At 47.4% G+C, this 27,800-nt stretch overlaps 1 protein-coding gene across 6 annotated transcripts in view; it reads left to right on the top strand.

The window, feature by feature from the left end:
• The first annotated feature begins 336 nt into the window (after positions 1-336).
• The window catches only part of MFSD3 (major facilitator superfamily domain containing 3), a 113,492-nt gene continuing 86,028 nt past the window's right edge, over positions 337-27,800 (top strand). For 3 of the 6 annotated variants that reach the window (XR_003854966.1, XM_029592245.1, XM_029592240.1), the window contains exons 1-2: positions 337-627; positions 23,152-23,243. The gene's annotated coding sequence lies outside the window, so the exon portion shown is untranslated. Of the gene's footprint in view, positions 628-776; positions 983-23,137; positions 23,244-27,800 lie in introns of those variants that run through there. The other 3 variants (XM_029592243.1, XM_029592242.1, XM_029592244.1) reach the window with 3 other exon arrangements.

The following is a 27,800-nucleotide window of genomic DNA, read 5'->3' as shown; positions in this document are numbered from 1 at the left end:
GAGTGGTAGGGACTGGAGATCCCAGCAGGTGTGGATGGGCAGGACGGATAGGTGTATTTGCCGTCATATTTCTTTGTTTCCATTTTCTAATTGTTTCCTAATTTTTTTTTTTAGGGCAAGGTTTTTCCATTGCAAATGAACCCGATTTTATTTAAAGTTGCTTTCTACTGTGGTCCCATTCAGATTAATGAGCCTATAAGTCATTTCGACGCAGCGGAAGCTACCTTTTAGGCTTTAACTAATTCCAAAAGCCAGCAGGTCGGTGCAAGGCAAGGCAATGCACTCCGCCTACGGTGGCCGCAACAGGCGGATCCAGTCCTGGCTGGGTCCCCACCGAGCGCGCGACGGACCTGCTCGGGCCTGTTCCAGCCGCCCCGCCCTCCGACACGCGCCGGCCAGCAGCAGCCCCCGTCTCGCATTTCTATTCCCGCCTTCCCCCCCGGGGGGCGTGGCCTCAGGGGCGGAGGGTGACGCCCCCTACCTAGGAAGCAAAGAAACGGAAAGAAAAAAGAAAGAAAAAACCCGACCCGGAGGGCGCGGCCCTGAGCCTCTCCCCGCCCGGTCCCGACGGCCGCATAAATGTAGAGGCCGCGGCGCGTGCAGCGGCTCCCGTCAGCCCGCGCTTAGGTAACGTCGTCGTAAGGCTTCACACGCGTTCCTGTGACTAACGTGGAACTTTCCAAGTGGCTTGGGGGGGGGGGGCGCTTACGCCTGTGACAGGACCTGGTCGCAGCCGGTAACTAGGAAGCGGTGGGAGGCAGCTTCCTCCCCTCTCCCCGGCATGTGGGGGACCGAGGTGCGGTCGCGGTGCGCCTCCGGCCCCGGGGACAGGGACATGCAGCCGCTGCTTCGGGGCGCGCTCTCTCCCTCCCCCGGAGAACCGTCCGGCACGGAGACTGGCTCAGGAGTATCCGCGTGAGTCGCGGAGCGCTGTATAGCCGGGGTGGCCCGTGCACTCGAGCCCATGCAGGCGGCGCCCGAGGTATAACGGCGACACCCGCGCGCATGGCTTGCGCACCCGGGACATAGGCGCTTGCTGCCAGAGGGTGGCCCCGAAGTCGGTGGCCCGCGCTCATTTTCAGCGCTAGCCGCATAACTTTGGCCGGGCCCCACCTAGGAGTTTGTACGTTGGCCCTGGCACATCCTCCCTCCTCTCTCTGTCTCTCTCCAGCCCTCCTGCCTTCTAAGCACAAGTCGCCCCCGTCTGCTGCCCTGCGCCTTCCCCTTGCCGGGTGGGGCAACAGAGGGGCAAGAAGTCAATGGGTACTGATGAAGGGCGGAGCCTGGCGGCAGGGTTCAGGGCCTGAGATTACAGGGTTCAGGAGGCAGCCCAGGTGCGTGGCCCCCGGCCCAGGACAGTCCCTGTAAAATAGGGGCAAAAACCCGGGGCTAGTTGTGGTGGGAAGGCCGGGGGATGCCGGATCCCAGACCCGCTTCTGACTGAGCAGGAGGAAACTTTGCCACGTTAACAAAAACCTTGCCCCCATTTATACCCCTTATCTGATTCCTGGTCCTCGTGCGGAGGCGGGAGGATAGAGGCTTGGTATCCAGCCTTTCTGTGACAATGACAGATGCATCAAGCTGAGAGGCGGCAAGCCTCTATTCTTCCCAGCTCTGCATTGGAAGATTTTACAGGGCCTTTTGGCCGAGTGTGAGCGGAGAATCAGACAGAGGGTGGTCCCTTTGGTTTGGGACTGTTTGCACCTGCAAAACATTTTAGTGTGGCAGGAGGGTGGGGGTATCACAGTGGGTGGTGTTGGTTCTCTGCCACAACTTTTGATTGTGGGGGGTAGGGGAGGGGGTTGGTTTTCTGCTCAACTCTTAATAGTGGGAGGGGAGAGGGAATTATGAGGTTGCCATTGACCCCCACTCAACTTTGAATATTATGTGGCCTGGAAGGAGGATTTGAAGTGGGCACTTGGCCCCAACTGAACTCAATTCTGAATTCCCTGTATGTACCTGGATCAGTCCAGACAGACTGTGGGTTGAGCCTCCTTTCCAGCAGGTGGAGACAGACTAAAACTGAAAGGATATCCTATATGAGGACAGAGCCTATCCTATAACCCTTCAGTATTTGTCTCCAGCAGGTGTAGCAGGTCACCCTTCGGTCTCCTGACCTAGGCTAGTCAACCTTCCTTTCTGCTTTCCTTCTTGGATCAAGCAAGTACTTATTCCTTCAGGATGTCTTGTGTTTTTTTCTTCATAAAAAAAAAAGTTTTTAGCTTTTGTTTTTTTCTTCAGGAGACTGCTCCGTCTCCTCGCTCTTGCTGGACTCAGGGGGGCTCTGCCCCTTGTGCAGTGCATAGCCTGGGTCTGTTACCGCTTCCAGGTTTGGGGACAGAGTCTGGTGGTCCAGTTCTCGTCTCCCCCTCCTCTGGCTGCCCAGGGGGATTAGAACCCCCACTGCTATGCTCAGTCTGTAAAATAAATAAAAAAATAGGTAAAAGGAAATAATAAAGTTTTGAAAGTACTCAAATGCATTTTTAAACTTACCTTGCAGTAGTAGACCTTTTTTGGTCTTCACAGGGCTTGAACCGGCAGCCAGAGAGGCAGGAGTCAGCAGGATTCCCCCCTGCTTCACTTTGGGCCTGCAAGCTGCCAATCAAACCTTTTTTTTCAGCTGTTTTTTTCTTCAGAGCGCGGCAAGCTGCCTGCCTCTCCTGTGGTAAACCCTCCTCGTGTTTTTCGCGAGGGGGCCTCTGCTCTGCCTGCCTGCCTGCTGGGTGGGGAAGGCCCCTCCCTGGCAGGACAGGCAAATTTAGACTGGGGATCGAGTCCCCAAAGCATGGCCAGGCTGTTCCCGGGTTGGAAAAGCATGGGAACGGCGTCCATTTTGGATTTTTCAGTGGCTCTGTTTTCGGAGCTGCCTGGGGCTGGGGGGCTGATTTTTTTCAGAGACACCCCCCGATTTGAGCCCCGTGGCCCCCCAGGATGAGTTCCCCGATTCCCCCCTCCCAGGAAATTTGTCCTCCTCCTGCATAAATCCTATTTAGCTAGCCAGGAGGAGGAGGAGGACGGGCCCCCCCTTGACCACCCCCCTCCCCTGGCAAAAATTCTTCGCTCCGCGCCGTTGATGGCTGGTCCGGCTACGGAGCCCCTGGGCCCTATTCGGATGCGGGTGGTCCCGGGGGTGCCCCTCCCCCTGACCCCCCAGTGGACCAGATACTTCCGGATCCTGACGTCTCCCTCGATGCAGAGGGTACCTTTCCCTCCATGGAGGGGAACGACCTCAGGGTCCTAAGGATGTTCCGCAGGGAGGAGCTGGAACCCCTCATCCCTTTTGTCCTCCAGGAATTAGGGTTGGAGGGCCCCCCTGCGGACACCCTTACGGCCTCCCTGCCTAAAGATATGGACCTGATCCTGGAGGGACTCAGGGCTCCGGCTACCGCTTTCCCTTTTCATCCCATGCACAAGCTGTTACTCCTGTGGGAATGGGAGGCTTCCGAAGCTGGACTCCGGGTGGCACGTGCCATGGGCAAGCTCTAACCCCTCCCAGAGGAGTGTTTAGAAATTTTAAAAAATCCCTCCGTGGATTCCTCCGTCTCTGCGGTCACCAAACATATCACCATCCCTGTGGAGGGCTCAACCGCCCTGAAGGATGCCCAGGACCGCAAGCTCGAGGCACATATGAAGCGCATTTTTGAGGTCTTGGCGCTGAGGGTTCACGCGACTTTTTGCAGCAGTCTCATGCTGCGAGCCGGTCTGAGGTGGGTTCAACAGTTACTCTGCAGCCAGGACATCCCGTCGGCTGAGGCAGAACAGGCTGAGAATCTCGAAGCTGTCGTCGCTTATGGGGCTGATGCGCTCTACGACTTAATTCGCGTCCAGTCTAAAGTGATGGCCTTGGCGGTCTCCGCCAGAAGACTTCTCTGGCTGCGCAATTGGTCGGCTGATCCTTCCTCCAAAGCCCGGCTGGGCACGTTGCCTTTTAAAGGTAAGCTGTTTTTTGGGGAGGACCTCGAGAAGCTTATGGATTCCTTGGGGGACAATAAGGTCCATAAGTCCCGGAGGACTGGCCGAGGCCATCTCGCTCCTTTAAACCCTCTCGTCCCCGCTTCTGGGGTCAGAGACGGTATACCCCACGTGGCCGGGGGGGGGGGGGGGGGCTCCTTGAGGGGTTATTCTTCTTGCTCTCAGTCTTGGTCGCAGCCCTTTCGTGGGCATCGTCCCTTTTGCGAGGGCCAGCCCGTGCGCTCCACCCCCCAAGCCGGCCACCCAATGAAGTTCACTTGGCTCATTCCTCGGTCCCCTTCCTAGGCGGCCGCCTCTCCCTGTTTTTTGAGGAATGGGTCAAAATCACTTTGGACCAGTGGGTCCTCGACATTATCAGAGACGGGTACGCCTTCGAAATTGTTCGCGACCTACCAGATCTTTTTCTCTTTTCCCCATGCGGGTGGTCGAAGCGGTGGAGCAAACCCTCGCCAGACTCCTGAGTCTAGGAGCGGTGGTCCCGGTTCCGGAGAAGGAGCTTGGCGCAGGCCAGTATTCTATTTACTTCGTCGTCCCCAAGAAGGACGGGTCTTTCCGTCCGATCTTAGACCTCAAACGAGTCAACCGGGCCCTCAAGATCCCGCATTTCCGTATGGAAACTCTGCGAGCGGTTATCCCGGTGGTTCGCCCCGGAGAGTTCCTCGCCTCGCTCGATCTGACAGAGGCGTACTTCCATATTCCGATTCACCGCGATTATCAGAAGTATCTTTGCTTCCATATCCTCAATCGGGATGTCCAGTTTCGGGTGCTTCCTTTTGGCCTTGCGACCGCGCTGCGCCTCGCACCTTCACCAAGGTAATGGTGGTGGTGACGGCGGCTCTTCGCAGAGAGGGAATTCTGGTTCACCTCTACTTGGACGACTGGCTCGTGCGAACCAAGTTGGAGGCTCTTTGTCGGCAGGCGGTGGATCGTGTGTTAGCTCTCCTCACGTGTCTCGGGTGGATAGTGAATTTCTCCAAGAGCAACCTTCAGCCCTCCCAGGAGTTAGAGTTCCTGGGAGCCCACCTGGGTGGGCAAGGTCTTCTTGCCGCATGCAAGGGCTCTCAAGTTGATCGACCAGATTCAGAATCTGATCTTGCTACCTTCTCAGACGGCCTGGGACTACCTACAGGTCTTGGGATCCATGGCGTCCACCATCGACCTAGTCCCCTGGGCTTTTGCGCATATGCGACCGTTACAGAAAGCTTTGCTATCCTGTTGGCAGCCGGTGTCGGAGCAGTTTCACATAGTCCTCCCGTTCTTGGACTCTACCGTCGCCGATTTGCAGTGGTGGCTTTACCTTCCTCATCTTCTACAGGGCATGCCTCTCCAAGCCCCACAGTGGATGATAGTAACCACAGACGCCAGTCTCTCGGGCTGGGGTGCAGTCTGTCTTTCCCAGTCCACCCAAGGGATCTGGTCGACAGCTCAGTCTCGTTTGTACATCAATCGATTGGCGACTCGGGTGGTGTTCTTGGCTCTTCAGGAGTTTCTCTCCCTGATCTGAGGTAAAGTGGTCAGGGTTCTGTCCGACAACTCCACTACCGTGGCTTACATCAATCATCAAGGGGGCACCCGCAGTCCACTGGTGGCTCTAGAAACCAGCAGTCTCTTCATCTGGGCCGAGCGTCATCTGCAGTGCCTGGCGGCCTCCCACATTGCAGGCAAGGAGAATATTCAGGCCGATTTTCTCAGTCGTCAATCTCTTGATCCGGGGGAGTGGGAATTCTTGGACGCGGCGATGGCTCTGATTCTCGTCAGGTGGGATCCCCCCCCACCTGGACCTCATGGCGACCCTGCGCAATGCCAAGGCAAATCGATTCTTCAGCCGTTGGAGGGAGCACGGCTCGGAGGGCATGGACGCTCGGCTCTTCCCTGGCCAGAGGACATTCTCCTGTACATGTTTCCCCCGTGGCCCCTGGTGGGAAAGGTCCTCAGAAGAATAGAGCACCGAGGACCCGTGATTCTGGTAGCACCCGAGTGGCCACGCAGACCATGGTTTGCAGATCTCATCAACCTGGCGACGGACGGTCCTCTTCGACTAGGTCATCTCCCTCGATTGCTTCGGCAGGGACCTGTATTTTTCGACCAGGCCGATCGCTTCTGTCTAGTGGCCTGGCTTTTGAAAGGCGACGCCTGAGGCGTAAGGGCTACAAGGAGGAGGTCATCTCCACCTTACTGCGGGCCCAGAAACAGTCGACGTCTCTGGCTTACATGCGTATCTGGAAGGTTTTTGAAACCGTTTGCGCGGAGTCTGGTGTCTCGGCGCGCTCCGCCCCGGTTTCGTTGGTCCTTTCTTTTCTTAAGAAGGGCCTCTCCAAGGGCCTTTCCTTTAGTTCTCTGCGCGTGCAAGTCTCCACTCTTGGTTCACTCCCCGGTCGGGTAGAAGGTCATCCCTTAGCAGGACACCCGGACGTGATCCGGTTCTTGAAGGGCGTCAAACACCTACGTCCACCTTCTCGTTCCACTTGCCCGTCGTGGAGTCTTAACCTGGTCCTTCGGGCCCTCTGTGCTGCTCCGTTCGAACCTCTCCGTTGCGCCACGTTAAAAGATTTTACTCTCAAGACTGTCTTTCTGGTCTCTATCTCCTCCGCTCGACGGATCTCCGAGATTCAAGTGTTGTCCTGTTGGGAACCCTTTTTGCGTTTTTCCGATTCAGGAGTCTACCTCAAGACGGTCCCTTCTTTCTTGCCAAAGGTTGTTTCCAACTTCCATGTCAACCAGTCGGTAGAACTCCCTGCATTTTCCCCAGAGGAGATTGCGGTACGGCGGGGGGCGATCTCTGTAAGTTGGATGTCAAACGAGTTCTACTTCTCTATCTCCAGGTTACCAACGATTTCCGAGTCTTGGACCATCTCTTTGTCCTCTGGAGTGGCCCCAATCGGGGTAAGCCGGCTTCTAAGACCACTATTGCGCGGTGGTTGAAAGAAGCGATCTCCTCGGCCTATCTTTGCCAAGGTTGGCCAGTTCCCGAGGGTCTAAAGGCCCATTCGCTACATTCTCAAGCCACTTCCTGGGCGGGGAGCCAATTGGTCTCTCCGCAGATTTGCAGGGCCGCCACATGGACGTCTTTGCATACTTTTGCTTGACACTACCGTCTGGATGTGCAAGCTCCGGTTTTTGGCTCTTTTGGGCGGCAAGTGCTTCGAGCGGGACTGTCTCGGTCCCACCTGGTTTAGGGAAGTTTTGGTACATCCCACAGTCTGGACTGATCTGGGTACGTACAGGGAAAGGAAAATTAGATCTTACCTGTTAATTTTCGTTCCTGTAGTACCACGGATCAGTCCAGACGCCCTTCCCTGTCCATTGTTTTCTTCTGTCCTCTCGAAGCTTGTTTTTCTTGCAGATTCGCAGATTCTAATACTTCATTTGTGTGCAAGTATACTGAGCAAATACACCGGAAGCCTTGGTGATCAAATGCCAAGTATATGCAAGAGCGGTTAGTCATACCATGTTTTTCTTACATTCTTCTACAGTTGTTCCATTGAGCTTTATGGTTACTTTCTTGATCCTGTTCTGGTTTTGTTGTTTTTCTGCTTTGACAGTGGTTATACTGAAGGGTTATAGTATAGGCTCTGTCCTCATATAGGATATCCTTTCAGTTTTAGTCTGTCTCCACTTGCTGGAAAAGAGGCTCAACCCACAGTCTGGACTGATCCATGGTACTACAGGAACGCAAATTACAAGTAAGAACTAATTTTCCTTTGTGGTGGAAAGGAGGGGAGGTAGGTACCTGTTTTCACCCAGGGCTGCACAGTCTAAGTATAGGCAGACAAATTTTGACTGTAGGATGTTTTTCAGCCGAAAATTCAGGCACCTAGAGTTTGGCTAAAAATTAGCATAAATATAGAAGGACAAAATTGATTTGTAGTGCCAGTTGGCACCTTTGAAAATTGAGTAGAGCTGCATATTTAAACTTCTAAAATATGGGCAAGGATAGGTCAGAGGAAATAAGGCATCTAGCATTGATTTTCACATAAATATAGGCAAATAAATAGATCTAAATTTAGTTTTTCTGCCCAAAAGTCTGGCCTTAAGGTTGAAAATTCACCCAAATGTAGATGCCTAGGTCAGGCGATCAACTTTCTTTGAATATCTGCCCCATGACTGATAGGGCAGATAAGAACCGCAAGGCCCTTCGAACTGGCCAATTTCATTTCCAGTGTAATGCTAGAAACCATTCTGATTTTCCCCTTGCTTCTTCATACCTAGAAAATCTCTGGGTTTATCCTAGACTTTACTCCTCAGTCCCACACATATAAGGATCCTCTTTGCTTATGCTAGGGTTTGCCCCTTGCAGCTTAGGAGCCTCTTTCTCCACAGCTAAGGATCCTTTACACTTATCCCAGGCTTTACCCCTCACAGCTAAGGATCCTCTGTGCTTATCTCAGGCTTTATCCCTCACTCCCCACAGCTAAGGATCCTTTGTACTTATCCCAGATTTTGCTCTTTACTCACCACACAACTATGGATCATCTGTGCTTTTCCATTGATAAGCAGGCTAAATTGGCTGTTACATTTGGGTGATGTCATTTGGTAGCACTAAATGGACTCATCTCTCCAAGCTAGTAGAGCCTTGAGCTCTACTGAGCATGCCTGGGAGTTCCTTGCTGGCATTGCCTTGAGAACCTCCTCTGTCATTTTTTTGTCTAAATACAGACATAATTCGGGGTCTTAAGAATTTTTCTCTAAAAATCCTTAAAACCTTTGACATTTAATATTTTTCCTTCAGTCTCTTAAGTTACCTCGCTTCCTCCACAGCCTCACAACAGCACTTTTTAGTACAACAACAACAACAAAAATCCCCTAAAAAAACATGACCTCTTTTATCATGTTCGGTCAGAAGAAGTCAACGGTGAGCTGTTTTAAAAGTAGTTTTGGAAAGATTATGCCCCTCACTGACAGTCACAAGCTATGTTATCGATGCCTCAGTCTGGAACAGAACCAGAAGATTGCTATGCCTTTGGATGGATGTCCCTGCACTTGTAGCATTCTAGAGGGCTTTGCATGGAGGAACTGCATAAAATCTCTTTGGAATCACAAAAGTCCAGGAAATGAGTTGAGCAGGAACTCCACTAAAACTCCCCTGTCTACTCAGGCTAAAACTGCAGGGTTGAGTTTCAGCAGCTGCCCTGCGTTGAAAACAAAATGGTATCAAATCACTGGAGCCATTGCAACCTAAGTCGAAGCACAAGCATTCTAAGCGAGGAGCATAGGCACTGGCACCGTTTACCATCATTAGCGTCATTGGCGCAAGCAACATTGGTATTCCCAGCACAAGATGCTTCGATTCACCCAAGTATCTTCCACTGATGCATTTGATGCACCGTGCATAGAAGAGCTCAATGTACAATGTGCCAAGATGCTTGATGCATGATCCACCGATGCACTTGAGGCATGGAACTCTGATGCACAATGCACCAGTGCTCTCAACACTTAAAACGTTTTTAGTCAGTGAAGTGTGCCACCTTGTCACACACCAAAACCTCCACTCTCTGATCACGCAGTGTTCAGGATCCTAAAGCATGTGATCCTGTGACACATGGTGCAAGGGTCCAGCGATACATGATGCAGTTCCATCGCAATATCATCAACCTGCAGTGAATTCTTTGCACATCTCCAAAGACTTGTTGAAGAATTCCAAGATAACTAAATACTCTACTCCATCAAAGCAACTGATACATCTACCTCATGATTCGATTTATCTGGTTGCTTTGCCAACACAGTTCTATATAGTCCATCCTAGATCTGCAGGGAAAGGGGCCAGGTTGACCCTGCCCCTTTGATAATCAGACCACTCACCCTGCCTAGACTAGTGGCAGAAGGACTTCACCTGGAGACTTCAGAACTGGTACCTTCTATAATACTGTTTACTCCTAACAGGCTGATCATTCTCATGCAAGAGCCTATTCTGGTTACTTTACTTTAAATATTTAACTTTTTATTTATGTACATTAGTATGTTTTATTATTGAATTTTATATTTGTACCCTTGTACATCGTCTAGACCTGGTTTCGGAAGAGAATGTCCCACCACCTATGCCAGGTCAGAGGACACAATTGCATGACCAAATCATAGATGTGGTGAAGCTTCTTTACCTCTCTGAAGGAATGTTCCATTCTCTCCTTTCCACTATCGCTATGCAGTACCACAGACCAGAGTCCCAATCTTGCATACGCGGTGAACTCATCAGAACCCTTGATTAGGAGTTCTTAATCATCTGTCACAGCAGATTCTGTTAGGTCAGAGGTTTTAACGAGGCCGCTCCTCAGAGTCAACCGAAACACTTCTTGGTTTGCCCTTTTCATCATTGGTGTCCTGAATAAGTGAGCTGGTACCTTTAGGCTCAGATGAAGACTCTACTGGCATATCCTCCAACCCGCTTCTGGATCATCTAGACCACTCCTCATCACCAGGACTTTACTTATTCTAAGTTTGTGGAAAACATGGGTAAAGCATATTGGAAATTCATGTCTGCAAAGACAAAGTTCCCTGTTCTGAGCTCCTTGGACGACTTCAGATATTTGGATATTCCAGCTGAACCAGCTGCCCTTCCAATTCACAACATCCTCAGTGTTCTACAGATGAGAATGTGGGAAGCTCCCATTTTGGTCACTCCTGCAGCTAGAAAACTGGACCTCAAATAGTCCAGCAATCACTGGGCTTTGGTATCATCTAGCAGCCTCACCAGTCTGTAATGGTTGAGTCTGCTATGAAAAAGGCGAAGAAGAGATGGATTCACTCAAATTGTCCTTCACAAAAGACCACAAACTTCTAGATTTTGTCAAAAGTTTTCAAAGTGCAATGCTATCCGCTTGCATTACTATCCATCAGTTCTATATGGTAGAGTATATTCATGACTGCATTCAGAAATGGAAACATTTCCTATCTGCCACTGAGCAAGGCAACTACTCTCCACAGCCACTCTTGGATGCAGAAGAGGGCATCTGCTACCTACTTTGATCAGTCTACGAATCATTCAGTTCCATTTCACGTATCTCCTTATTCTCCACTGGAGCTAGATGTGTAGCATGGCTTCAAGCAAGTAATAAAAACCTGGAACTGGAAAGAAGCAGCGATGTAAGTGCTGCGATCATTAGACCCGCCCCCGATGACATCACTAACATCTGACAGTTAAGACAGCCTCAACACCAGGCGTCGCGCGCCTGGCATCGCGCTCCGAAGGGGCGCAACAAAGGGGCTCTCCCCTTTGTGCACCCCTTCGTGCAAACCTTTGTGTATATGTAAAAATTTATTTTTATGTTTCCTTTGTTAACTAAGCTGTTTCATTGTATTTGACTAAGGAATTTTTTCCTGCTTTTTCTGTTTCACTGTAAACCGGCATGATTTGCATTTATGTTCAAACAATTTTTTATTAATAGTTATCATAAAACCGTTATACAAACGTCCGGGCACGGGTGGTTTCTGACACCGCTCCCAGCATTCTGACAATAATAACAATACAACAAGACATACCAATCCCCCCACCCTCCCCCCAACCCCAACCCAATCCAAGAGTAAATGTTCAGTCTATCATCATAACAGAACAACACTTCCCAGTCTGTCAAGATTCTCCAGTGTCCGAGGAATGCAAAGCAAGACATGAAACGCCGCAAAGTCAGGCATTGAGAACCCGACGCCGAGCACGATGAGGAAGAGTTTGAATATACGGTTCCCAGACTTCTAAAAATCTGCTGCGCTTCCGAGGAGAGTCTCTGGAAGAGAAGGACTCCATGTGCATCATAGTATGTAAGAGATTTCTCCACACCCAAAACGAGGGTGGATCCACCTCTCTCCACTGCATTAACACAACCTTCTTCCCCACCACACCAGCCTTTTGAAGAAAAAGGCGGGTGCCCAGATCTCGAATCCGCGGGGTTGGCTGATACCCAAACAACAGGCATGATTTGCATTTAATGCAAGAATGTCGGTATATAAAAGTTAAAAATAAATAAATAAATAAATATCTGTGAGGATATCCACGAAAAACTGGTGGCCCATCAGTAGCAAATTACCTGGACCATATGGTATAATCCAAAAGTGCTGAAACAACTGAAAAATGAAATTGCAGACCTACTATTAGTAATCTGTAAACTATCATTAAAATCAGCTACAGTACCTGAAGATTGGAGGATGGCCCACTTAATGCCAATTTTTAAAAAGGTTCCAGGGGTGATTCAAGAAACTACAAGCTGGTGAGCCTGATATCAGTGCTGGGAAAAATGGTTGAAACTATTATAAAGAACAAAGTTGCTGAATATATAGGTAGGCATAGTTTAATGGGACAAAGCCAGCATGGATTTAGCCAAGGGAAGTCTTACCTCACCAGTCTGCAGCATTTTTTTGAGTATAAATAAACATGTGGATAAAGATGAGTCAGTTGATATGTATCTGAATTTCCAGAAAACACAAATTCCCTCATGAGAAATTTCTTAGGAAATTAAAAAGTCATAGGATAGCGAGGGGTGTCCTATTGTGGATTGGGAGTTGGTTAAAAGGTAAAACAGTGTAGGGCTAAATGATAAATGTTCTCAATGGAGAAAGGTGAATAGTAGAATGCCCCAGTGATCTGTTCTGGGACCACTGCTTTTTAATATATTTATAAATGACCTAAAAAAAGGAACAATAGATGATCAAATTGCCAATAACACGATATTATTCAAAATTGTTAAATCACAAGAGGACTGTGGGAAATTGCAAGCAGACCTTGTGAGACTGAATATCCAAACGGTAGATGACATTTAATGTGGACAAGTGCAAGGTGATGCACGTTGGGAAGAGCAATCCAAATTAAAGTTACACAATGCAAGGTTCCACACTGGGAGTCACCACCCAGGAAAAGAATTTAGGTATAATCATGGCAAATACATTGAAATCCCCTGCTCAGTGTGTGGCAATGGCCAAGCAAGCAAACGGAATGCTACAAAAGGAATGGAGAATAAAATAGATATATAGAAACATAGAAATGACAGCAGAAGAAGACCAAACGGCCCATCCAGTCTGCTCAGCAAGCTACGCACTTTATCCTTTTTTTTTTTTCCTTTTTCTCTCTCCCATCTGTTACTATTGGCTTCCAGTACCCTCCAGCCCTAATTCCCCTCCACCCCACCACCAATGTAGAGGGCAGAGCCGGATCTGCATCCAAGTGAACATCCAGCTCAATTAGGGGTAGCAACCGCTGCAACAAGCAGGCCTCACCCCTGCCCCATACTCTTACCCACCCCTGTTTTTTTTTTTTTTTTTGGAGATGGCAGCCCTCCATCCTTCCGCTCTGTGAAGGTGGAACACCAACCACTGGCATCCCGCTCCGTGAATGCCTCTGTGGCTACTGCCGCTCTGTGCAGTGTTTTGCTGCCTCCTCTTTATTCTCGTCCTCTAGACTTGATGGATCCACAGTGTTTATCCCACGCCCCTTTGAAGTCCTTCACAGTTTTAGACTTCACCACTTCCTCCGGAAGGGCATTCCAGGCATCCACCACCCTTTCCGTGAAGAAATACTTCCTGACATTGGTTCTTAGTCTTCCTCCCTGGAGTCTCAGCTCGTGACCTCTGGTTCTGCTGATTTTTTTCTGACGGAAAAGGTTTGTCGTTGTCTTTGGATCATTAAAGTTTTTCAAGTATCTGAAAGTCTGAATCATATCACCCCTGCTCCTCCTTTCCTCCAGGGAGTACATATTTAGATTCTTCAATCTCTCCTCGTATGTCATCCGATGAAGACCCTCCACCTTCCTGGTCACCCTTCTCTGTACCGCTTCCATCTTGTCTTTGTCTCTTTGTAGATACGGTCTCCAGAACTGAACACAGTACTCCAGGTGAGGCCTCACCAAGGACCTGTACAAGGGGATAATCACTTCCCTTTTCTTACTAGATATTCCTCTCTCTATGCAGCCCAGCATTCTTCTGGCTTTTGCTATCGCCTTGTCGCATTGTTTCGCAGACTTCATATCATTAGACACTATCACCCCAAGGTCTCTCTCCTGCTCCGTGCACATCAGCCTTCCCCCCCCCCCCCCCCCCATCGAATACAGTTCATTCGGATTTCCACTCCCCATATGCATGACTTTGCACTACTTGGCATTGAATCTCAGCTGCCATATCTTCGACCACTCTTCCAGTTTCCTTAAATCCCGTCTTATTCTCTCCACTCCTTCCGGCGTGTCCACTCTGTTGCAGATCGTAGTGTCATCTGCAAAAAGACAAACCTTACCTTCTATCCTGTCCGCAATGTCGCTCACAAAGATATTGAACAGGACTGGTCCCAACACAGATCCTTGCGGTATACCACTTAAAACCGCTCTCTCTTCAGAGAAAGTTCCATTTACCATCACACTTTGTCTTCTGTCCGTCAACCAGTTTGCAATCCAGGTCACCACCTCTGTTTATGGTGTCATAATGCCTCTATTGCTCCATGGTGAGACCACACTTTTGAGTATTGTGTGCAATTCTGGTCACTACATCTCAAAAAAGGTATAGCAGAATTAGAAAAGGTACAGAGAAGGGCAATCAAAATGATAAAGGGGATGGAATGATTCTTATCTGATGAAAGGCTAAAGAGGTTAGTGCTTTTAAGTTTCGAGAAGAGACAGCTGAGGGGAGATACGATAGTGGTGTATAAAATAATGTGCAGTGGAATGGGTAAACTTGAATCGGTTTACTCTTAAAATGTACAAAAGCTTGTACAAAAATGTACAAAAGCTTGGTGACTTGCAATTAAGTTACAAGATAATACATTTAAGACCAATACAAGATAATACATTTAAGACCATTACCTGCTATTAATTAAGCTGACTTAGATAATAACCACTGCTATTACTAGCAACGGTAACATGGAATAGACTTAGTTTTTGGGTACTTCCCATAGTATACTTGGATTTCATTATGGCCTTTGACACAGTTCTATACAGAATACATAAATGTATTGAGCGTCCTTGGTATGGAACCTAGAGTGACTGGTTTGGAAACTGGCTGAAGGGGAGGTGACAAAGGGTAGTGGTAAATGGAGTTTTCTCTGAGGAGAGGGGCATCACTAATGTGTGCTTCAGGGATCAGTCTTGGGACCTTTTCTTTTCAACATTTTCGTGAGTGACATAGCAGAAGGATTGTTGGAAAAAGTTTTTGCATCAGAAACCAAAATCTGCAACAGTGTTAACATCCAGGAAAGTGTGGAAAACATGAAAAGGGATCTAGCGAAGCTTGAGGAATGGTCTAGAGAAGGCAGCTAAGACTTAATGCTAAAAAATGGCAGAGTAAAGCATTCAGGCTGCAAAAACCCAAGGCAGAGGTACTGTATTGGAGGCAAAATTCTAAGAACAGTATCAGACGTTCTTAAGGTGGCCAAACAGCCAGAAAGATGCTTGACTGCATAGGGATAGGAATGATCAGTAGAAAAAAGGTGATATTGCTCATGTACTATGTACAGTTCTGGAGACCACACCTTAAAAAGGATATGAACTGGTTGGTGTTGGGCTAAAGGTGGTTACAAAAATGATTGGTGGTCTTCGTTCTAAAGCATAGACTTAAAGATCTAAGCAATGTATATCCTAGAGGAAAGGTGAGAGAGGAGAAATATGATAGGCTGTTCAGCTTGGAGAAGAGACGGCTGAGGGAGGATATGATAGAGGTCTTTAAGATCATGAGAGGTCTTGAACGAGTAGATGTGAATCGGTTATTTACACTTTCGAATAATAGAAGGACTGAGGGCATTCCATGAAGTTAGCAAGTAGCACATTTAAGATTAATCAGAGAAAATTCTTTTTCACTCAATGCACAATAAAGCTCTGGAATTTGTTGCCAGAGGATGTGATTAGTGCAGTTAGTGTAGCTGGGTTCAAAAAAGGTTTGGATAAGTTCTTGGAGGAGAAGTCCATTAAAGGCTATTAATCAAGTTTACTTAGGGAATAACCACTGCTATTAATTGCATCAGTAGCATGGGATCTTGTTAGTGTTTGGGTAATTCCCAGGTTCTTGTGGCCTGGTTTTGGCCTCTGTTGGAAACAGGATGATGGGCTTGATGGACCCTTGGTCTGACCCAGCATGGCAAGTTCTTATGTTATCAAAGGTTTCTATGCATAGGAGGCTAGCCTCTTTCAACAGAAAGGAGGCTCTAGAACAAGATTTCATGGGATGAGGGTGCAAGGGGATAGGCTCAGGAGTAATCTTAGAAAATAGTTCTTTACATTGAGAGTAATGGATTCATAGAATGGCCTTCCAGTGGAGGTGGTAGATGAAAAAATATCTGAATTCAAGAAAGCATAGGATAAATACATAAGAAAATGCCATACTGGGTCAGACCAAGGGTCCATCAAGCCCAGCATCCTGTTTCCAATAGTGGCCAATCCAGGCCATAAGAACCTGGCAAGTACCCAAAAACTAAGGGGCGGATTTTCAGAGCCCTGCTCGCCTAAATCCGGGCGGATTTAGGCGAGCAGGGCCCTGCGCGCCGGTGCGCCTATTTTACATAGGCCTACCGGCGCGCGCAGAGCCCCGGGACTCGCGTAAGTCCTGGGGTTTTCTGAGGGGGGCGTGTCGGGGGTCGGGCCCGGTCAGCGCGGCGTTTTGGGGGCTTGTCGGCAGCGTTTTGGGGGCGGGCCTGGGGGCGTGGTTACGGCCCGGGGCGGTCCAGGGGCGTGGCCGCGCCCTCCATACCCGCCCCCAGGTCGCATCCCGGCGCACAAGCGGCCCGCTGGCGTGTGGGGATTTACGCCTCCCTCTGGGAGGCGTAAATCCCCCGACAAAGGTAAGGGGGGGTTTAGACAGGGCCGGGCGGGTGGGTTAGGTAGGGGAAGGGAGGGGAGGGCAAAAGAAAGTTCCCTCCGAGGCCGCTCCGGTTTCGGAGCGGCCTCGGAGGGAACGGGGGTAGGCTGCGCGGCTTGGCGCGCGCCGGCTATACGGAATTGATAGCCTTGCGCGCACCGATCCAGGATTTTAGCGGATACCCCGCGTACTTTTGATTGCGCTTGATGCGCCAGCAAAAGTACGCCAATTCGCGCGGTTTGAAAATCTACCCCTAAGTCTATTCCATGTTACCATTGCTAATGGTAGTGGCTATTCTCTAAGTGAACTTAATAGCAGGTAATGGACTTCTCCTCCAAGAACTTATCCAATCCTTTTTTAAACACAGCTATACTAACTGCACTAACCACATCCTCTGGCAACAAATTCCAGAGTTTAATTGTGCGTTGAGTAAAAAAGAACTTTCTCCGATTAGTTTTAAATGTGCCCCATGCTAACTTCATGGAGTGCCCCCTAGTCTTTCTACTATCCGGAAGAGTAAATAACCGATTCACATCTACCCGTTCTAGACCTCTCATGATTTTAAACACCTCTATCATATCCCCCCTCAGTCGTCTCTTCTCCAAGCTGAAAAGTCCTAATCTCTTTAGTCTTTCCTCATAGGGGAGCTGTTCCATTCCCCTTATCATTTTGGTCGCCCTTCTCTGTACCTTCTCCATCGCAATTATATCTTTTTTGAGATGCAGCGACCAGAATTGTACACAGTATTTAAGGTGCAGTCTCACCATGGAGCGCTACAGAGGCATTATGACATTTTCCGTTTTATTCACCATTCCCTTTCTAATAATTCCCAACATTCTGTTTGCTTTTTTGACTGCCGCAGCAAACTGAACCGACGATTTCAGTGTGTTATCCACTATAACGCCTAGATCTCTTTCTTGGGTTGTAGCACCTAATATGGAACCCAACATTGTGTAATTATAGCATGGGTTATTTTTCCCTATATGCATCACCTTGCACTTATCCACATTAAATTTCATCTGCCATTTGGATGCCCAATTTTCCAGTCTCACAAGGTCTTCCTGCAATTTATCACAATCTGCTTGTGATTTAACTACTCTGAACAATTTTGTGTCATCTGCAAATTTGATTCTCACTCGTATTTCTTTCCAGATCATTTATACATTTATAAATATATTGAAAAGTAAGGGTCCCAATACAGATCCCTGAGGCACTCCACTGTTCACTCCCTTCCACTGAGAAAATTGTCCATTTAATCCTACTCTGTTTCCTGTCTTTTAGCCAGTTTGCAATCCATGAAAGGACATCGCCACCTCTCCCATGACTTTTTACTTTTCCTAGAAGCCTCTCATGAGGACCTTTGTCAAACGCCTTCTGAAAATCCAAGTATACTACATCTACAGGTTCAGCTTTATCCACATGTTTATTAACTCCTTCAAAAAAGTGAAGCAGATTTGTGAGGCAAGCCATGCTGACTTTGTTCCATTAAACCATGCCTTTCTATACGTTCTGTGATTTTGATGTTTAGAACACTTTCCACTATTTTTCCTGGCACTGAAGTCAGGCTAAATGGTCTGTAGTTTCCCGGATCACCCCTGGAGCCCTTTTTAAATATCGGGGTTACATTTGCTATCCTCCAGTCTTCAGGTACAATGTATGATTCTAATGATAGGTTACAGAATTTTACTGATAGGTCTGAAATTTCATTTTTTAGTTCCTTCAGAACTCTGGGGTGTATACCATCCGGTCCAGGTTATTTACTACTCTTCAGTTTGTCAATCAGTTCTACCACATCTTCTAGGTTCACCGTGATTTAATTCAGTCCATCTGAATCATTACCCATGAAAACCTTCTCCATTACGGGTACCTCTCCAACATCCTCTTCAGTAAACACCAAAGCAAAGAAATCATTTAATCTTTCTGCGATGGCCTTATCTTCTCTAAGTGCCCCTTTAACCCCTCGATCATCTAATGGTCCAACTGACTCCCTCACAGGCTTTCTGCTTCGGATATATTTAAAAAAGTTTTTACTGTGAGTTTTTGCCTCTACAGCCATAGGATATAACAGCTGAAAACTTGCTCCACCTTTCTAACTCTGGTCTCGCCACCTCTTCATTGTGAGTGCACCTCAGTGCTTTTGTAGCTTACCATACACAACTGGATGGCATACTAATCTCTGTTCATCCGCTGATATCTCGTTTCATGAAAAGTCTGTCAGGTCACACCCCCAGTACAAAAACAACATGTTGCATGGGACCTGAATGTGGTCTTTTCCCAACTAATGAAGCCTCCTTTTCAGCCATTGGAGTCATCTCTAAATACTTGACATGGAAGGTGATGTTCCTTGTCGTAATGACTTGAGCTAGAAGAGTCTGCGAACTCCAAGCTCTCGTCCACTATCCTCCATATATGCAGTTTTCTGTTTATAAGCAGCGCTGAATTAGCCATGAGCTGTGGGAGATGTCAACAGGTGGCACTGAACAGATTTGTCTTTCTGTGCTATTAGAGCTTTGAGTTCTAAGCATGTGTGGGAGTTCCTGCACAGGCATTGCCTCAGAATGTTCTTAGTCTGTTTATTGTCTGCATTTTGCACGGGTGGCTATTCTGTCTCTACAAATTTTTCTTCTCATAATTTTACTCGCTCATGCGACCCACAACAGTACTTTTCAGTGCTCACTAACTTCTAGGAGGGAATTGCTTAAAAAAAAAAAAAAAAAAGTTTTCAGTTTTTCTCGTGGCCTCTAAAAAGACCACCAGCAGCTTCAAATACTGCACCTGTGGACAAATTTTGTCCATAATGTACGGTCATGACTACTGTTGCCTCTGTTTGGGCTCAGACCATGGCCAACTGAATTACCCAGAGTGTGGGAGGATGTCACCAAAAGCCCAACGGTCAAGGGCAGCTACGCTAGCAGGCCTTAGGACTGAAAGAGAGGGCAGATTTACTTTAGAGATCACCATTCTTCGGTGTCCATTCAAAGCAGTGGGAGCAGATCCTTTAGAGCAAGTTCCTCACTCCAGCATGACCTCTCCTGGACAGTCCAGGAATCCTCAATGCTGACTCAAAAAAGTTAGTAGAGTCGATCAAGGAGCCAGCTAAAGTGAATCACCTGGATTCCTCAATGCACTCGGCTCAGTTAGCATCTATCCCACCTAATAATCCTAAATCACTGACGCAGCATCAAAGCATGTCTGAGTGCTCGACAGTAGCTTCAAGCGAGAATATTGTATTGAAGAAGTTGACACATGGGACATCTAAAATCTTAGTGCATGACGCATTGAAGGCCTAGGTGAGCTGGAGCACCTGATGATGCACGATGCATTGGAGCGCCCACCGCATGAAGAATTGGAGCTTCAAGCACAGCCGATGCTCTTGGCGCATGTTCCATCTCCATGGGAACAAATTTAAAGTGCTGAAAATCTTCACACACAAATCAAAATCTACATTAAAATAATTCCTTTTCACCTCAAAACAAGCCATACAAAGAAAATCTTCAGAAAAAGGCCAAAAACAGTCAAAGCAGGATGGTCAAGAAATAAGACCCATAAGTTCTATGGACGAGCCAAACCTATTGCCACTATTCTCCCATTCTACAATGCCTAAGGGATCCAGGAAACATGATCTTTACCTAGTACTACAAGTTCATCCTGAAGAATGGTATGCTCCTGACTCTCTACATGGGAAATGACCCAACTATACCTAAAAATAAACCAATCACTCCAAATTGGAATGTGTCTGTTCTTTTTTTTTTTAAATTTAACATTTTTATTTGGACCACAGTAAATATACATGCCATCATTTTCCATACAGCTGCGTCCCGTTAGGGACTATGCTCGTCCAAACATTTTCGTAACAACAAATTCCCCCCCCCCCCCCCCCCCCCCGCCCAATGTTAACACTTAACAACAACATCGTCCCAAACAGAAACCCGCCATCAGACATGTATGAATAGGATATTTGCAAAGACCTTTAAGACCTAATACATTCCAGCCATTACCTCCCCACCGTCCTAAAAAATCACCCCCATGGGGCTCGAAAATCAACTCGGTAGACCAGCCCAGCATGAAGCATATCCGGCTAATGTTTCCTCCCCCCGTTTTCTTGGCACAGGAGCCACTGAACAAAGGGATCCCAAATCTGTTCATATTTGACCACCCTATCTCTCCGATAAGCAGCAATTTTCTCCATTATCTGTATTCCCTTGAGTCGATTAATAACCATCTTTAAAGACGGTGGCTCTGGTTTTTTCCACCACTGGGCCAACACCGACCGAGCAGCGATGGCCAGGTAGCGCAGGAGGCGCGTATTACCTATTCCCCCCGCCTCTTGCCAGAGTCCCAGTAGCCATTGCTCAGGAGATAATGGAGGTGCCCTACCCACCAAGTCGGTAGCTACTCTCAGTATCTGTTCCCAAAACTCCCGTATAATCGGACATGACCACCAGACATGGGCAAAGGTCCCCGTCCCGCATCTCCAACACTTATCACTGAGGGACGGGTACCATTTGGCTAAAGTTACAGGACAAAGGTGCCACCTATAAAGCATTTTGTATTCATTTTCAATCATATTGGTGGACATAGCATATCTCCCCAAACTCATAAAACACTGGTCCCATCGTTCCTTATCCCAGGTCCCACCCAAGTCTCGCACCCAAGCCCGAAGATGAGAAGCTTGGTAAATCTCAGTGTCTTCCAATATTTTGTATAGTTTTGACATCAACTTAGGTGGTCTACGCAAGGCCTCACAAAAGGTTTCCATCAAGGAGACTCCCTTCTGAAGATCTCTGGAGACCTCCGGTTTGTGTAAAAAGTGGCGCACTTGAGCATAGGCTAAGAAATCCCCGTGGGGCAAAAGAAAATCCCGCCGTAACTGCGAAAAGGGTTTGACCCCCCCCCCCCCCGCTTCCCAAAGCTGATGGAACCTACAAAGTCCCTTATCTGCCCATTTACGAAATGTCCGGGAGCCTGTCCCAACTTGGAAATCATGTAGACCCCGTATTTGGGCAGGAAAAAAATACCCCTTCTTCCCAGTGAGGTGTTCCCGCCATTTATTCCATACAGTCATCGTACAGTGTAAGGAGGGCAAAACACTGGGATCCCTCGGGTTGAAGGGAATCCGTTCCCAGAAGATGTTTTCGGGAACCTCCCTCCCCAACTTCGCCTGTTCAATTACCATCCATTGTTTCTTATGCCCAGGAATATGATGGAATGTATCTGTTCTGCTTAATACACCAACCACAAGTATTTGCTTAAACCAAACCAAAAATTTTTTAAAGATGAAAGGTGGTAACTTCATATGTGGCTAACTCCATACCCAAACAAGTTAAAGTGCCATCAACACTGCCTTAGCCACCCATTCAGTTTAAGTAATTGGTGAAAAGCAAATTATCTGCATTTAAAACACAGGGACGGTAATTTTAAACAAGCATTTGTGCGTATTGGCATGCAGGTGAAGATATTCTAGAATTTTAAATTGGGAGCACTATACCAACTGCACATAAGTATGTTCCTAATTTTAAGAAGTTACTTGTGGAGGGCTAGCGTGTGTCTTCCATAGGACTTTGTTGGCTTTTATGTGCGTATATAGGCGAATTTTAAAACATACTCTCAAGAGACACTTTCCCAGTTTTCCAATTAGTTCACCAGTTTGTCCTGTTAATATTGAGTTCTTTCAGATCCCTCTAGTTCTTCATCCTGCACGCTGCCCAATAGACCCAGACCCCTCACCCTGTCCTATAAGCTGTAAAACCCGAGATCTATAGACTTGCTCCTCGTAAGGAGCAGCAGTAAAGTTACACGGATATCTGGGCTTTGCATGCTGTGGTTTTTGTTTTTAAAATATGGAGGTAAAGTGCATAAAAGTTGGCCCTACCCCTTTTCCACCCCTCTTATTTTTCACGCAAGCATGGGTACATAAGCGCATAACTTGCAGCTTTTTAAAATCCGCGTTGCTTGTGCATGGCCCAAATACATGCATATGTGGGCATTTTTGCAGAAGCAGCACTTTTAAAATCGACCTCTTAACTTTTAGTGAACCTCTGCCTTTTGTGACATAGACAACGCTTTGGTCTCTAAGAACCCAATGTAGCTGCATTTTGAAAGAATATCTTCCTCAGGGGTTAGGATGTTCTAATCTTCGGCAGAAAAACTTGAGCTGAAATGCTCAACATGGCTTCATGCTAAAAAAAAAAAAAAAAAAAGCACTGTGTGATCTAGAAATATCCAATGAATAACATGTATGTCCTGCATGCGAGCAATGCAGATTTTAAAAGCCAACTTGTGTGCATACATGTGCATGTTCAAGCAAACAAGAAGGGGGTGGAAAAGGAGTGGGGCCAGCTGTTACGTCACAGTACATGTTGGCTTGTTAGCTGCATTATTTTGTTGCTGCACCTGATAAGGAGCAATTCTGCAGATCTCTCGTTTTAGGGCTTACACGATAAGGCGATTGGTCTGGATCAACTGGGCGGATGTGCAGGATGAAGAACCAGCGACATCTGGGTGACCTTGAGATTGACTGGGTATGTCCTTCATGCGAGCATATTTTAAAATTCACTCACATACGCATGTAAAAGTCAGCAAAGTCCTAAGGAAGATACGTGAAGTAGGTTTGCTCGACTAAACTCTTAAAATTAGGTGTATTTTAAATCATACACAAGTGCACGCATGATTTAAAATTCCAACAAATCTCTGCTCATGCTGATACGCTTGTGAATGGGCATACACACGCGCTTGTTTTAAAATTAGCCTGTAAGTAAATGCTCTGCTGCAACCCTCAGCTTGGGTCTCCTCACATGCAAAGGCTAATTCAGCCTGCTTATCAGTGGAAAAAGAAAGATTGCTTAAAGTAAAGGTTTTCTATAGATAACAGGACTAATTAGCCATGGAATATATTCCCACCTCCGTGGATAATCAACCACATAGCTAGATTATATCTACTAGCTTGGAGAGAAGATTCCATTTGGTGCTGCCGGATGATGTCACCCGCATGTAATGGCTAATTCGTCCTGCTATCTATAGAAAACACCCTTTACGGTAAGCACGCTTGCTTATTCTAAGGTTTTAAGTCTCACTCCTCCACAGCTAAGGATCCTCTGTGCTTATCCCAGGCTTTACTTCTCACTCCCCCACAGCTAAGGATCCTCAGAGCTTCTCCAAGAATTTACCCTTCACACCCCTTCAGCTAAAGGATCCTCTATGCTTATCCCAGGCTTTTAGAAATCTATTTTATTTTATTATTTAAAAACTTTTCTATACCATCGCTAAGTTATATACCATCACAACGGTTTACAAATGGGCACATAGACTAAGGTTAGTAAATCTAGGATATCGTACATTCTAACAGGTGCCAATAAAGTTTGGTTACAATTTCATAAATAAAATCATTATTTGAGTAATGTTGGTCAAGTCCAGCTATATTATTGAGTTACTATCTCTTTGAGATATTACTACTTAAATGTAGGATTGAGTAAAGATTTTGTCAAAACAGTGAGCTGCAGCAACTGAAGTTGAGGCTAGTTTTTTGATTTTAGAAAAACCTTCACCCTCTGGTGTTTAGTATTGCTGTCAAATAGAAGAAACAGGAATTCCACCTGCCAGAGCCCACTGGTATAAAAGTTGTGAAGAAACTGTTTCATGACAGGTCTAGAACAGGTAAATGTGAATCTGTTATTTACTCTTCGGATAATAAGAGGACTAGTGGGGGCACCCCATGAAGTTAGTAAGTAGCACATTTAAAACAAATCTGAGAACATTGTTTCCCTGTATGTACCAGGATCAGTCCAGACGGTGGGTTATGTTCCCCGACTAGCAGATGGAATCAGACAAGGCTTCGGAGGGTGCTGCCATATAAACCAGTGCATCCTCCATATATCCTCTGTATCTTTCTGACTCCAGCAGATAGGAGTAGGGGAACCTTGGCTTCCCCTGTCTTAGGGACACGTTATCCTCTTTATTTCTTCTCTTGTGTTTGTGCTTAGGATGGATCAAGTTATTTAAAAAAAAAAAAAAAGCATAGGGAGTGCCTATTGGCCTGCAGACAGTTCTGTCTTAGCTTCTCTCCCTTTCTCAGTTCTCTCTCCGATGGGGTAAGTTTCTGGGGTTGTTTATTGTGAATTTTGTTTAAAAAAAAAAAATTCTCTCTCCTAGGTACCTTGATTTCGCGTCTTGGGGGTGGATGTTGGAGGTTTCAAACCCCCCCCCCCCTCGCTTCGGCCCCGAGACGCGCATTCCCCGGGGCTGCTGCAGCAGAGACGTCATATTCCTCTGCTGAAGCGGACGTGTTTTCCCACTCCCCACGGCATTGTCCCAGCTGAACAGCGGCTCTAGATTCCCCCCCCCCTTCCACTCCGAGCGTCAGCATGCCAAGGGCCTCTCGTTGCTCGGTGTGCGGGGAACCGGGATCGCGGTTATCCCACGAGGAGGTGCGCGCACGGTGCCTCCCTGGTGGGGAGGGCACTTTTCAGCTGCCGGGACGTCCTTTTTCATGCGATCCAGCGCGCCTTCGGGAGCAGGGGCCAGGCCCCATTGCCGCTTCGCGTGGGAACGACTGCCATCTTGGCTTTGCAGACTCGCATGCAGGAGCCATCAGGGAAAGACAGGGAGGATTTTTTGGATATCCCACCGCCGATTTTGACTCCAGTTCTGCCATTGGGACCCCAGCTACAGTCGGGAGACTCTGCTACTCTGACCCCCTGGGTCCTCCTCCCTTCTCTGCGGACTTTATTTTGCTCATGCACAATGCCTACCTGGCAAGGCTGGGCCAGGCTATGGATCCCACAACGGGACCCCCCCCCACTCAAAGTTCCCAGGGCAGCGGATACTCCCCCGGGGGTCCAGGACCCAGTGGGGGGGGGGCACCAGGGGCCACCCATGGGACCTCCAGGGTACGTTTCGCCCTCCCACCGGCAGGAGGGGGTGGCCCAGCCCCGGATCAGGCTGGGGATGACCCCCTGCCTAGCCAGGATGATCCCCTGCTCGCTGCACAGATGGAAGGCGATGACCCGAGGGTGCTCCGGATTTTTCAGAAGGACGAGTTGGATGCACTCATTCCTCATATTCTACAGGAGCTGGACTTCGAGCCTCCCCAGGATCCTCCAGGGCCCTCCACCCCGGTCGCCGCCTCCTTGAGCAAGAAGGGGGACCCAGTCCTAGCGGGTCTACGCCCTCGGTCCAGGGCCTTCCCCACCCATCCCACCTTCCTACAGCTATTGGCCAGGGAATGGGATACACCCGAGGCCTCGCTTAAGGTCAGCAGAGCAATGGAAAAGCTATATCCTCTTCCCGAAGACTTCCTGGATCTTCTTAAGGTTCCGAAGGTGGACTCCACGGTGTCTGCAGTTACTAAGCGGACATCTATCCCGGTTATGGGAGGCACGGCCCTGTGGGATCTATAGGACAGGAAGCTGGAAGTCTATCTCAAAAGGGTATTTGAGGTTTCTGCTTTGGGAGTCCGAGCGGCCATTTGTAGTTCACTGGCGCAGAGAGAGGGCTTCCGCTGGGTTCAGCAACTCCTTACTTCTCAGGACCTACCACCAGAGGAAGCAAGCCAGGAGGACTGCCTAGAGGCTGTCATAGCCTTCGGAGCGGATGCCTTGTATGTTCTTCTACGCGTACTGGCAAGATCCATGGTTTCGGTGGTAGCGGTGAGATGTCTTCTCTGGCTTCGCAACTGGTTGGCTAATTCCTCCTCCAAGTCCAGCCTGGGATCTCTTCCCTTTAAGGGTAAATTTCTTTTCGGGGAGGATCTAAGAACATATGAAAATGCCATATTGGGTCAGACCAAGGGTCCATCAAGCCCAGCATCCTGTTTCCAACAGTGGCCAATCCAGGCCATAAGAAACTGGCAAGTACCCAAAAACTAAGTCTATTCCATGTTACCATTTAATTTAATTTAATTTTAATTTTAATTTAAGTTTTATTGTGCGTTGAGTAAAAAAGAACTTTCTCCAATTAGTTTTAAATGTGCCCCATTCTAACTTCATGGAGTTACCCCTAGTCTTTCTACTATCCGAAAGAGTAAATAACTGATTCACATCTACCTGTTCTAGACCTCTCATAATTTTAAACATCTCTATCATATCCCCCCTCAGCCGACTCTTCTCCAAGCTGAAAAGTCCTAACCTCTTTAGTCTTTCCTCATAGGGGAGTTGTTCCATTCCCCTTATCATTTTGGTAGCCCTTCTCTGTACCTTCTCCATCACAATTATATCTTTTTTGAGATGCGGCGACCAGAATTGTACACAGTATTCAAGGTGCGGTCTCACCATGGAGTGATACAGAGGCATTATGACATTTTCTGTTTTATTCACCATTCCCTTTCTAATAATTCCCAACATTCTGTTTGCTTTTTTGACTGCCGCAGCACACTGAACCGACGATTTCAGTGTGTTATCCACTATGACGCCTAGATCTCTTTCTTGGGTTGTAGCACCTAATATGGAACCCAACATTGTGTAAATATGGCATGGGTTATTTTTCCCTATATGCATCACCTTGCACTTATCCACATTAAATTTCATCTGCCATTTGGATGCCCAATTTTCCAGTCTCACCAAGTCTTCCTGCAATTTCTCACAATCTGCTTGTGATTTTAACTACTCTGATCAATTTTGTCATCTGCAAATTTGATTATCTCACTCGTATTTCTTTCCAGATCATTTATACATTTATAAATATATTGAAAAGTAAGGGTTCCAATACAGATCCCTGAGGCACTCCACTGTCCACGCCCTTCCACTGAGAAAATTGTCCATTTAATCCTACTCTGTTTCCTGTCTTTTAGCCAGTTTGCAATCCACGAAAGGACATCGCCACCTATCCCATGACTTTTTACTTTTCCTAGAAGCCTCTCATGAGGAACTTTGTCAAATGCCTTCTGAAAATCCAAGTATACTACATCTACCAGTTCACCTTTATCCACATGTTTATTAACTCCTTCAAAAAAGTGAAGCAGATTTGTGAGGCAAGACTTGCCCTGGGTAAAGCCATGCTGACTTTGTTCCATTAAACCATGTCTTTCTATATGTTCTGTGATTTTGATGTTTAGAACACTTTCCACTATTTTTCCTATTACTAGA

Source organism: Rhinatrema bivittatum, chromosome 2 (assembly GCF_901001135.1).
Source record: "Rhinatrema bivittatum chromosome 2, aRhiBiv1.1, whole genome shotgun sequence".
In the NCBI taxonomy this organism is placed as follows: Eukaryota; Metazoa; Chordata; class Amphibia; order Gymnophiona; family Rhinatrematidae; genus Rhinatrema; species Rhinatrema bivittatum.
Note: the sequence above shows the minus strand (reverse complement) of the source record. Positions and strands in the feature narration are given on the sequence as shown.